Raw genomic sequence first — 12,702 nt, forward strand, 5'->3', positions numbered from 1 at the left:
ACTGAGTTGGGAAAGAGACTTCAGAAACGTATTTAATAGTGCCACCTAGTGGCCAATGCTTTCAATTACATTGTGACTGTTGACACAGCAAAACTGAATGGGAAATGTTGACAAGAAAATTCAAACCGAGGGATAAAACATGACCAAATCTCAGGACAACAGGAAGAGGTGGATAGCAAGTGCTCGACCCCGCGCAAGATGTTTAGAAACGTATTGATTGGTTAGTCCATTCTATTTAGTTACTTTGTTGGAGTGAATTTTGCTCACTGTTTGACCAACCGTCAAGTTCTGATTTTTCTATAAAGTATTTAAAAATGTGGGTTAGAAATTTGCATGACAATTAGGAAAGGACAGGGAATGGGACTAATTAGATAGCTCTTTCACCAGTGACACTTGGCTGTAAAGAACCTTGGTGACTCTTGAGGTTATGAAAGGCGTTAACTATAGACCTAATCGAAGGGCCTCGTCCTGTTCCTGAGAGGCAGCACAGGCATGATGGGCTGAATAGCCTCCTTCTGAACCGTATCATTTTATGATTGCCCTCCACACAGAGGCTAAGAGAACCTCAGTTCCTGTCGATATGCCATCAATAATTATTAATATTTCACATGAATCATTTTAATTGCCCAGCTGGCCTTGCTCAGGGCAATCCATCTTCATAAGTGCCCTGGGCGAGTTATTTGCAAACCAACCAGCTGACAAGGATTCATTATTTCTAACCTGCTCAGCGACTTTCTTCGAATTACGAGCTGTGATGATCAGAAGGAGTCAGTAGCTGGAGCCTAAATACATCACCCGTCGAGGGGGGGGAGGGAGAATCTTGGACCAGTTTAGGCAAATCCGTTTCACTTTCACCAGCCCCCCCCCCCTCCCCACGCCCAGGTGTCGAGCAGCAGATGATGTTTTAGATTCCATACCTGCTCTGAGACACAGGATAAAGACGCAGTGAAACCGGCCCCAGCCCACGGCCTTATCCAGACCCTCAGAGAAGTTTCCCCTGCCCACCAGCAGCAGAGTCTCCTCTGCAGATGATTACTGCCATATTAGGAGACTTTTGCCTGTTGGGTCCCTTGGTCACCTGGAACTGAACTGAGATTGCTAAGCTCCGCAAACCTAACAGCCTCACGGCCGACAGAGGCAACCTTCATCAGTCACTCCAGTTGCACTCTTCATTTTCCAAGTGTGTTAGTAATATTCTTCATTGCTGCGGGCACCGTATTCCCCAAATTCACCGCCACGCAATCATAGAATTGTTACAGCACCGAAGGAGGCCATTCAGCCCATCGTGTCTGCACTGGCTCTCCGAATGAGCAACTCACTTAGTGCCATTACCCCGCTTTCTTCCCGTAACCCTGCACATTCTTCCTTTTCAGATAACTATCTAATTCCCTTTTGAAGGCCTCGATTGATCCTGCCTCCACCACACTCTCGGGCAGTGCATTCCAGATCCGAACCACTCGCTGCGTGAAAAAGTTTTTCCTCACGTCACCTTTGCTTCTTTTGCCAGTTACCTTAAACCTGTGCCCTCTCGTTCTTGATCCTTTCATGCGTGGAACAGTTTTTACTCTACCTGCTCTGTCCAGACCCCTCATGATTTTGAATACATCTATCAAATCTCCTCTCAACCTTCTCCATTTACCTATTTACCAAATTCCTGTATTTCAGCATAGATCTCACGAAAGCATTCGACTCTACAAGATTTTGGAGAATATTGGCTGTTCACCAAAGCTGCTTAGACTCATCTGTACCCTTCACGATAACGTGCACAGCACCGTACAGTTTGACGGCTCCAGTTCTAACGATTTCTGGGTGAAGAATGGAGTGAAACAGGGCTGTGTCCTGGCCCCCACTTTGTTTGGTATTTTCTTCTCCATGCTCCTGACCTTTGCCTTCCCTGCAGATATGGAAGGCATTTATCTGCGTACTAGGTCAGACGGCAAACCCTACAGCACGTCTTGATCAGGGAACTCCTCTACGCTGATGATGCTGTGCTAGTCACCCACATGGAAACTCATCTACAAAGACTCATAGATTTTTTAAAGAGAGATACAGCACTGAAACAGGCCCTTCGGCCCACCGAGTCTGCGCCGACCAATAACCACCCATTTATACTAACCCTACAGTAATCCCATATTCCCTACCACCTACCTACACTAGGGGCAATTTACAATGGCCAATTTACCTATCACCTGCAAGTCTTTGGCGGTGGGAGGAAACCAGAGCACCCGGCGAAAACCCACACAGTCACAGGGAGAACTTGCAAACTCCGCACAGGCAGCACCCAGAATCGAACCCGGGTCCCTGGAGCTGTGAGGCAGCGGTGCTAACCACTGCGCCACTGTGCTGCCCATGGTGGGAAAGTTATTGGAAGCAATTCTGAGAGACAGGATTTTTATGCATTTAGATAGGCGAGGTCTGATGAGGGACAATCAGCTTGGCTTTGTGTGTGGGAAATCATGTCTCACGAATTTGATTGAGTTTTTTGAGGAGGTGACGCAGAGGATTGACGAGGGCAGGTTGGTGGAGGTTGTCTACATGGACTTTAGCAAGGATTTTGACAAGGTCCTGCATGGTAGGCTGTTCCGGAAGGTATGAACACATGGGATCCAGGGTGAGCTAGCCAATTGGATACAAAATTGGCTTGGTGACAGGAGGCAGAGGGTGGTAGTGGAGGATTGTTTTCAGATTGGAGGCCGGTGACCAGTGGTGTGCCGCAGGGATTGGTGCTGGGCCTTCTGTTCTTTGTCATATATATTAATGACTTGGATGTGAATGTAGGGTCATTAATAGTAAGTTTGCAGATGACACCAAAATCGGTGGTATAGTGGACAATGAAGAAGGTTGTCTAAAGTTACAACAGGATATAGAACAACTGGGAAAGTGGGCAAGGGATTGGCAAATGGAATTTAACGCAGACAAGTGCGAAGTGATGCATTTTGGGAAGTTAAACCAGGGCAGGGCCCTGGGGAGTGTTGTTGAGCAGAGAGACCTTGGGGTGCAAGTACATAGTTCCCTGAAAGTGGCAACACAGGTAGACAGGGTGGTGAAGAAGGCGTATGGCATGCTTGCCTTCATCGGCCGAGGCATTGAGTACAAGAGTTGGGACGTCATGTTACAGTTGTGCATAAGTTTGGTTAGGCCGTATTTGGAGTATTGTGTGCAGTTCTGATCGCCGCACTACAGGAAAGATGTGATTAAGCTAGAGCAGGAGCAGAAAAGATTCTCAAGGATGTTGCCTGGTTTTGAGGGCTTGAGTTATAAAGAGAGATTGGATAGGCTGGGTCTGTTTTCCCTGGAGCGAAGGAGGCTGAGAGAGGACATGATAGAGGTATATAAAATTATGAGAGGCATAGATAGGGTAGATAGCCAGAGTCTGTTTCCCATGGTAGGGGTGACTAAAACTAGAGGGTATAGATTTAAGGTGAGAGGGAGGAGGTTTAAAGGGGATCAAAGGGGTAAATTTTTCACACAAAGAATAGTGGGTATCTGGAATGAGCTGCCTGAGGAGGTGGTGGAGGCAGGAACAGTAGCGACATTTAAGAGGCATCTGGACAGGTACTTGAATGAGAAAGGCATAGAGGGACATGGAATTAATGCAGGCAGGTGGGATTAGTATAAATAGGCATTATGGTCGGCATGGACGCGGTGGGCCGAAGGGCCTGTTTCTATGCTGTATGATCCGTGACTCTATGACGTAATAAACAGTGACTCTGTACAGTTACGCAGTGAGTAACCCTTACCCTGGTGAATAAACAGTATATCTGTGCAGTTGCACAGTGAGTCCCATGCCTGTAACTTGCTGGTTTACGAGGCCTGTGTTCTCAGCACCTTGTTGTACGACCATGAAGCATGGACGACTTACAGCTATCAAGGAAGGAAGCTCAACAATTTTCCATTTTGATGTCTGTGGCGCATTCTCGGCATCTCATGGAAGGACAAAATCACAAATAGAACACTCCCCTCAAAGGGAAATCTCCCAAGTATGCTAAAACACATCAAGCGGAGGTGACCTGGCCGGCTCGGGCGTGTTTGCAGGATGGAAGACATACGCATTTCCAAGGATATTCTGTACCGGGAGGTAGCTGGAGCCAGAAGATCGGTTGGACACCCAAAGCTCCGCTTTAAGGATGCTTGCAAGCATAACATGAAGGCCCTAAACATTGATTTTCACACTTGGGAGCCACTGCCCAACAACAGAGGGAAATGGCGACACTCCCTGTGTTCTGGTGTGTGCCATCATGATGCTCAGTGGTTTCAGCGCTTTGACAGCAGTTGCCAAGGCCAGAAACAGCACCCCACAATAACACCTGTTAACCACCTCATATACAGCACTTGCGGCAGGACCTGCCTCTCACGGATTGCTCTTCGCAACCACCCGCAAAAGTGCACCATGCGAAACTATCCCATTGTCAGTGGATTTGCTGCATCTCCATCATCTCACGTAGATGGGAAGATGCTGACAACTACATTACTCGTAATCACCTTAATCACCGTATTCACCCCCACCTAATCTCTGTAGCCTCCTCCAGCCCCACAACAATCCAAAATCTCAGCGCTGCTCCAAGTCTGCCCTCCTGCACCTTCCTGATATCCTTCACCGCACCATTGGCAGCTGTGCTTTCATCTGCCGATGCCCTACGCTCTGGAATTCCCTCTCTAAAGCTTTCTGACTCTCCACATCTCTCTCCTCCTTGAAGATGCTCCTTATAATCTACCTCTATGACCAAGCTTTTGGTCACCTGGTCTAGTATCTCCTTATGTGGGCTCGGTGTCAAATTTGGTTTGATAACACTGCTGTGAAGCATGTTGGGATCTGTTATTACGTTAAAGTTGCTTTATGAATACAAGTTGGTGCTATTAATATTTGAAGTGGAGGGAGGTTACCTGGTGGCATAGTGGTTTTCACAATGGTGTAGGGTTGCTCTTCTGAAATTGGAGCTGGGGCACGCCATTGGGTCAGCTCAGCGGGAGCTTTCATCTTTGTCTAACCTGAGCTGTACCTGTCCTGGGAGTGTTTGATGGGCAGTGTAGACTATGGGTTCACAAACTGTGGTACATGTGTCCCTGGGAGTACGCACAACATCTCTGGGGAGTACGCGGCAGAAAATGTCTAACGGCGGCGGATCCTCTCGTGTGCCTCCTCTGCACGCACTCTTTCTCACATGCTCTCTTGTATGATTTCTCCCATTCCACTGTAACGTGTTGCAATTTGCATTAAATTAGGGGCTGCAGACTCTCAGTCATTGGCCCTGATGGCACTGTGGACAGTTAAATAAGAGGCTTTGCTGGCAGCATTTGACTGGATTTAATCTTTTTTGACAAATTGAGCTGCCGCTTGCTTTGTTAAAATGGTTTAAAATTAAAAGAAATACTTGCAATTAAGAATATTACGAGGGTCAAGACTGACCAGGCATTGCAGGACGTGGTGGTGGCAGGTTGCAAGCGTGCTGGAATATTCTGTGGGTTAATCTGTTCAACTTTTTTTAAAAAACGTTACCCAAGATGGATGGAATGAGCGGACATGAGTCGATGAAATTTAAACATACATAGGTGCAAAGTGATACATTTTGATAGGAAGAACATTGTAAGATAAAGTGTACGATTCTAAAGGGGGTGCTGGAATAGAGAGATCTGGGGGTATATGTGCACAAATCATTGAAGGTGGCAGGGCAGGTTGAGAAAGCGGTTAATAAAGTATACGGGACCCTGGGCTTGATAAATAGAGGTATAGAGAACAAAAGCAGGAAAGTTATGATGAACCTCTATAAAACACTGGTTTGGCCACGACTGGAACATTGTGCCAAGTTCTGAGCACTGGACCTTTGGAAGGATGTGAGGCCATGAAAGAGGGTGCAGAAAAGATTTTCTGAAATGGTTGAAGGGATGAGGGACTTCATTTACGTGGTTAGGTTGGAGAATCTGGGTCTGTTTTCCTTGAAGAAGAGAAGGTTTAGAGGAGATTTGATAGAGGTATTCAAAGTCTTGAGGGGTCTAGACTGAGTAGGTAGAGAGAAACTGTTCCCATTGGCGGAAGGATTGAGAACCAGAGGACACCGATTTAGAGTAATTAGCAAAAGAACTAACAGTGACACGAGGAAAATCCTTTTTACGCAGCGAATGGTTTGGATCTGGAATGCACTGCCTGAGAGTGTGGAGGAGGCAGATTCAATCGAGGCCTTCAAAAGGGAATTGGATAAGCACCTGAAAATAAAATTGCAGGGCTATGGGGGAAGGGCAGTGGGACAAGCTGGATTGCTCTTGCAGAGGAGCCATCCTGGGCTCGTTGGGCCAAATGGCCTCCTCTGTGCTCTAACTGCAATGAGTTATTTATTTTGAACTTGTTCTCTTTTAGCTGTGGGAAGGGTCGTTTTCAAAGCTGTTTTACCTGTGGTCTTCAACTTAGACTTTGTCTTTTCACCACCGCTGCCACCATATAATGAGTTCTTTATGTTGCCCGATGCAACATAAACGCGATGCATGGAGTCCAGTTGACTGAAGATCTCAAACAGGGTTATTTTATCGCTAAACTATTATGTACAGTACAGAGCAAACTATTTACAGAACCTTACTTTGGGTGTGCTACAGTTGCAGAGTGACTCTGGCTTGTAGTCACATGACTATGTCCTGGTACTCAGCTCATTAGCATACTAAGGGACATCACTCTTAAAGGCAATCATACGACAGTAACCATTCTATGTTTCTGTGATTCTACAAGATTTTCTCCTCCCTTCCCTAGTTCTTCTGGGTGCTTGTTTTGACCTTTACACTAGTTTTTTTTTTGGGAGGGGGCGAATTCAAATAATTTTACGTTTTGCAATCAGTGGATTTAATGAGAAAATCTTGACTTATTTTCTCACAGGTTGACTGACCTGGTCTGTTTGTAAAATTGAGGATTTTTATTAAGTGGAGACCAATCCCAATTTAAATCTGAAACGCAGAGCTTGGCGAAGAAACACAGTGTCATTAGAACGTGAAATGTTTCAATCTAAAATGTTACTACTTTGAGGAAACAAAATATTGAAAGCAACTGCGTAAGCAGTCCCATTTTTAGATATGGTTGATGTTAAGTGCAATAGAATGCATTAAAATAATGCTTGTGGAGGAAGAGAAAGGTTCATTTCAAAAGTGGACATGTTGTAGTTTGCAGGTACAGATGTTACAACACCAACTGGCACCCAGCAGTGAGAATTGCCTTCATTAAAACTGGCATATGGGGTAAGTTTGCTTCGAGGAAGGATAAAACCCTCCTTAAACTTAAACTTAGCAGTATCTGCAAATGGAATTGTCAAATAGGAAGGAATGATCAAGATTAAAGTGGGGCCTTAATTATTAATAGAAGATTAAACCGACGGTCTGTCATCCTGGATTTAGGTGAAACTGACGGGAGAGCTTGCTTCTGTGCCCACTGAAACTCATGCAGCTGGATACCCTTTCACAAATTTTTCTTCAGTATCTATGCCGCAGACCTGTCAATCAAAGAACAAAAGAATCTCCCGGGACCTTCTCAACTGATGGCGGATTCAAGATTGAGTTGCAACATTAGCAGTTGGGTGAGTTTTGGGTCTAAACGTGAGCTGTGTCCTCCCACATTGTCAGACTATCAACATCCTAGGGGCTACCATTGACCAGAAACTGAACTGGAGTAGCCATATAAATACCGTGGCTACCAGAGCAGGTCAGAGGCTAGGAATCCTGCAGCGAATAACTCACCTCCTGACTCCCCAAAGCCCATCCACCATCTACAAGGCACAAGTCAGGAATGTGATGGAATACTCTCCACTTGCCTGGATGGGTGCAGCTCCAACAACACTCAAGAAGCTCGACACCATCCAGGACAAAGAGGCCCACTTGATTGGCACCCCATCTACAAACATTCACTCCCTCCACCACCAATGCACAGTGGCAGCAGTGTGTATCATCTACAAGATGCACTGCAGCAACTCACCAAGGCTCCTTCGACAGCACCTTCCAAACCCATGACTCTACCACCTAGAAGGACAAGGGCAACAGATGCATGGAAACACCACCACCTGCAAGTTCCCCTCCAAGTCACACACCATCCTGACTTGGAACTATATCACCGTTCCTTCACTGTCGCTGGGTCAAAATTCTGGAACTCCCTTCTGAACAGCACTGTGTGTGTACCTACCCCACATGGACTGCAGCGGTTCAAGAAGGCAGCTCACCACCACCTTCTCAAGAGCAATTAGGGATGGGCAATAAATGGTGGCCTGGGCAGCGACGCCCACATCCCATGAATGAATAAAAAAACATGGCTGTCAAGGTGTTGCTACTGTTTGCTACAACTCACCAGTGTAAAAGTGGATTTGCATCACGCACAAAGCATTGTCAGTGCCTTTGTGTCGAAAACAACGGCTCAAATTATCACCTATCATTCCAAACATTAGGCACCTATGCTTGAGCAAGTAGCCTTATGTTAATGGCAAGTAATACTATTAAACCATTGTTTAAGTCGTACATGTGCATTATAATTTGTAGATCTCGTACAATGTTTGGGCATTAAAGGAGTTAAAATGTTAAACCCGCATTCTGGTAGGTATGTGGGCAGCTGGCAGATCTCCAAGGGGATATGCAGTAAGTTAGGGAAACTCTAGCTGTAGAGGGAGCTTTTACCCTGTCTGTAACTGCACTGGGAGCATTTGATGGGACAGTGTAGAGGGAGTTTTACTCGTTATCTAACCCGTGCTGTACCTGCCCTGGAAATTTTTTTTTCCTTTCATGGGATGTGGGCATCGCTAACAAGTCCAACATTTGTTGCCCATCGCTAATTGTCCTTGACAATTGCTAGACCATTTCAGAGGGCAGTTAAGAGTCAACCACATTGCTGTGGGTCTGGAGTCACATGTAGGCCTGACCAGGTAAGCACAGCAGATTTCCTTCCCTAAAGGGAATGAGCAAACCAGATGGGTTTTTATGACAATTGATGATAGTTTCATGGCACCATTACTGAGACTAGCTTTCAATTCCATATTTTTATTAATTAATTGGATTTAAATTCCGCCAGCTGCCATGGTGGGATTTGAACTTGTGACCCCAGGGCATTAGTCTGGGTCTCTGGGTTACTAGTTCAGTGACATTACCACTACGCCACCATCTCCCCCTGTTTGATGGCGACAGTGTAGAGGGAGCTTTACTCTGTATCTAACCCATGCTGTACCTGCCCTTGGAGTGTTTGATGGGACAGAGGAGAGAGAGATTTACTCTGTATCTAACCTGAGCTGTAACTGCCCACACTATAGATTTGCATAACAGCGATGAGGATGAAGTTTATAATGGAAAGAAATCCAAGTGATATTGTTACCTTTGACCTGTGTTGTATTAACCTGGGTAGGAAACTGAGATTAAAAATGAAGAGAGAGGATTGTGTGTGTTATTTTTGGAATACAGAGGCGGTGATAATCTTTATTGAGCCTGAGAGTCATCAGCTGATGAGGAACTCAGGAATATTGCTGCATAGCTCTTATATAATGCTCCCCTTGCAGCATGTACTTTCAACGTACTGGCAGAAGTACTCAGGGTACAGAGGGAGCGAAGCATCTATACCATACTAGATCCATCTGTACCTGGCATAGCGGAGGGGCACTCCTTTCCCACTGAGTGGGTCATGCCAATTGGAAAATAGCCGAGACCTCTAAATTTAGATTGTCCACATGTGGTTGAGCAATACCTTCGGCAGTGGGACGAGGACAGGTCCAGCATGTGTTAGCTGTGCAATGAGGTTGTGTCTGATACTCCAATGGAAAATCCTGACCGGTGAGAGGAATGTGAATCGTGGCTCAGTGTACAGAGCTTGTCAGTGAATACAACTGGGACCTGGGCCTTCAAATGAGAGGTTAGACCGAGGACCCGTCTGCCCTCTCAGGTGGACATAAAAGATCCCACGGCACTATTTCGAACAAGAGCAGTGGGAGATCGCCATGGTGCCCTGGGTCAATATTTATCCCTCAACCAAATCCACTAAAACAGTTATATAAAAGCAACATACTGCGGATGCTGGAAATCTGAAATAAAAACAAGAAATGCTGGAAATACTCAGCAGGTCTGGCAGCATCTGTGGCGAGAGAAGCAGAGTTAACGTCACAGGTCAGTGACCCTTCTTCAGAACTAGCAAATATTAGAAATGTCAAAGGTTATAAGCAAGTAACGCGGGGGTGGGGCAAGAGATAACAAAGGAGAAGGTGTAGATCGGACAAGGTCACAGAATAGCTGACCAGAAGGTCATGGAGCAAAGGCAAACAATATGTTAATGGTGTGTTGAAAGACAAAGCATTAGCACAGATAGGGTGTTAACGGACTGAAGATTGAACAGCAGCAAGTACAAATATGAAAAAAATTGTGGGTAAGCAAACTGAACAAACTAAGATGAAATAAAATAAACATACAAAAAAAATGTAAAAAAGAAAAAATAACTAAAAATAAAAGTAAAATAGGGGGCCCGTCATGCTCTGAAATTATTGAACTCAATGTTCAGTCCGGCAGACTGTAGTGTGCCTAATCAGTAAATGAGATGCTGTTCCTCGAGTTTGCGTTGATGTTCACTGGAACACTGGAGCAATCCCAGGACAGAGATGTGAGCATGAGAGCAGGGGGAATGTTGAAATGGCAAGCAACCGGAAGCTCAGGGTCCTGCTCGCGGACTGAGTGGAGGTGTTCCGCAAAGCTGTCACCCAGTCTGCGTTTGGTCTCCCCAATGTAGAGGAGACAACATTGTGAGCAGCGAATACAGTATACTAAATTGAAAGAAGTACAAGTAAATCGCTGCTTCACCTGAAAGGAGTGTTTGGGCCTGGGATAGTGAGGAGAGAAGAGGTAAATAGGCAGGTATTACACCTCCTGCGATTGCAGGGGAAGGTGCCATGGGAAGGGGACGAGGTGGTGGGGGTAATGGAGGAGTGGACCAGGGTGTCGTGGAGGGAACGATCCCTTCGGAATGCTGACAGGGGAAGGGAGGGGAAGATGTGTTTGGTAGTGGCATCACGTTGGAGGTGGCGGAAATGGCGGAGGATGATCCTTTGGATATGGAGGCTGATGGGGTGGAAAGTGAGGACAAGGGGAACCCTGTCACGGTTCTGGGAGGGAGGGGAAAACGGTTGATCTGGTCATTATCACAATGCTGCCTGTGGAATCTTGATGTGTGCAAATTGGCTGCCACATTTTTTACATTGCAACAGTGACTACACTTCAAAAGAACCTCATTGGCTGTCGGTATCTTGAAGCGTCCTGAGCTGGTGAAAGACGCTATATAAATGCAAGTTTGTTTTTCCTTTTTTTCTCTTTCCCTCTTTCTTTTGTTCTTTCTCCCTTTCCCTTGCACTTTCTTTTCCCGAGATGAAGCAAAGGGCCTTCGCCTGGCAGTAGCGGAACGGTAGTGGCCTCAAAAGGGCACTGGCATCCTTCCTGCACCGTCACCCCCGGCGACACGACCAGCTCCATTTTGAAAGGGGCCTACCGACGGCCGTCCAATGTACTCGCCCATTTCAGGCGATTGACCACTTTTATTATGGAAATCGGGGTTTCTCTGAGGTGGGTAGGACCCCGATCGCCATCTTAGGTCAGCTGTGATGGGAAGCTGCGCCACGCCCAGGACGTCTCAGGGTAAACCACCAGCCCCGAATCACCTCACTGCGGAATGCTCGGTGGGATCCAGCTGATTTGAGGTCGATTTAAAATGCAGTTGCTGTGCAGTACAATTCATCTTATTGAGCTCTATCAGGCCTCGGACAGAACAGCCCACTCCCCTTGGACCACCTGAGTGGCGGAGATAATCCCTGGCTTTTCTACTCCAACCATCTTCTTCAATCCCTTCCCCCGCCCCATCCTCCCCTCCAGCAACTACAAAGAGCTCATGGACTTCTTTGCCACCAAGAGATCTCCATCTGCTCAGACGTCTCTGCTGCTGTCTCACTTCCCCTTGTCAATCAAGCTAAACCCACACGGCTTAATCCCTGAACCGTCTCTAGTTTCTACCCCTTCCCCCATCACAGCCCTTCCCGAGGTTCATCTTATCCCCGATAACCACCCCCAGCTTTATCAAACCCATTCCCACTAAACTTTGACTGTAAAATTGTCTGACTCTGCCCCTGCCTCAGTTCATCTGCTGCTGAAACCATTCCTTTGTTACCTCTAGACCTGGCTCTACCAACGCAGCGCTGGGGCCTCCCACAGTCTACCCTCGTGAGGTCATCCAAAACTCAGATACCCGTTCACCCATCACCGGCTCCCGGTCCGACAAAGCCTCAAATTAAAAATTCTCATCCTCGTATTCAAAACCTCTCCACCTTTCTAATTCTCTTTTCTCCTTTCAGATGCTCCTCAAAACCTACCTCTTTGACACCTGGCCGAATATCTCTTTATGTGGCTCGGTGTCAAATTTTGTTTTATAACCTTTCTGTGAAGCACCTTGGGATGCTTTATTATGTTAAAGGTGCTATATAAAAACAAGTTGTTGTTGGCCACTGATCCGTCCTTCCTGGTCTCCGCTCTCAGTCATTGTAATTGTCTCTCTATTCTTTGACATTCTCTCCTTCCCTTTCAAAAGCACTATGCTTCTCAAATACATCGTCCCTCCCACCTCTGCTCTAGTTAACTACCATTCCAACTCCAACCACCGTCCCCCCAAGGGCATTGGGGGATAATGCTGTGGCAAAGGTTACAGAGAGCTCAAAGAAGACAAAGAGGTCA

Source organism: Heterodontus francisci, chromosome 40 (assembly GCF_036365525.1).
Source record: "Heterodontus francisci isolate sHetFra1 chromosome 40, sHetFra1.hap1, whole genome shotgun sequence".
NCBI lineage: Eukaryota > Metazoa > Chordata > Chondrichthyes > Heterodontiformes > Heterodontidae > Heterodontus > Heterodontus francisci.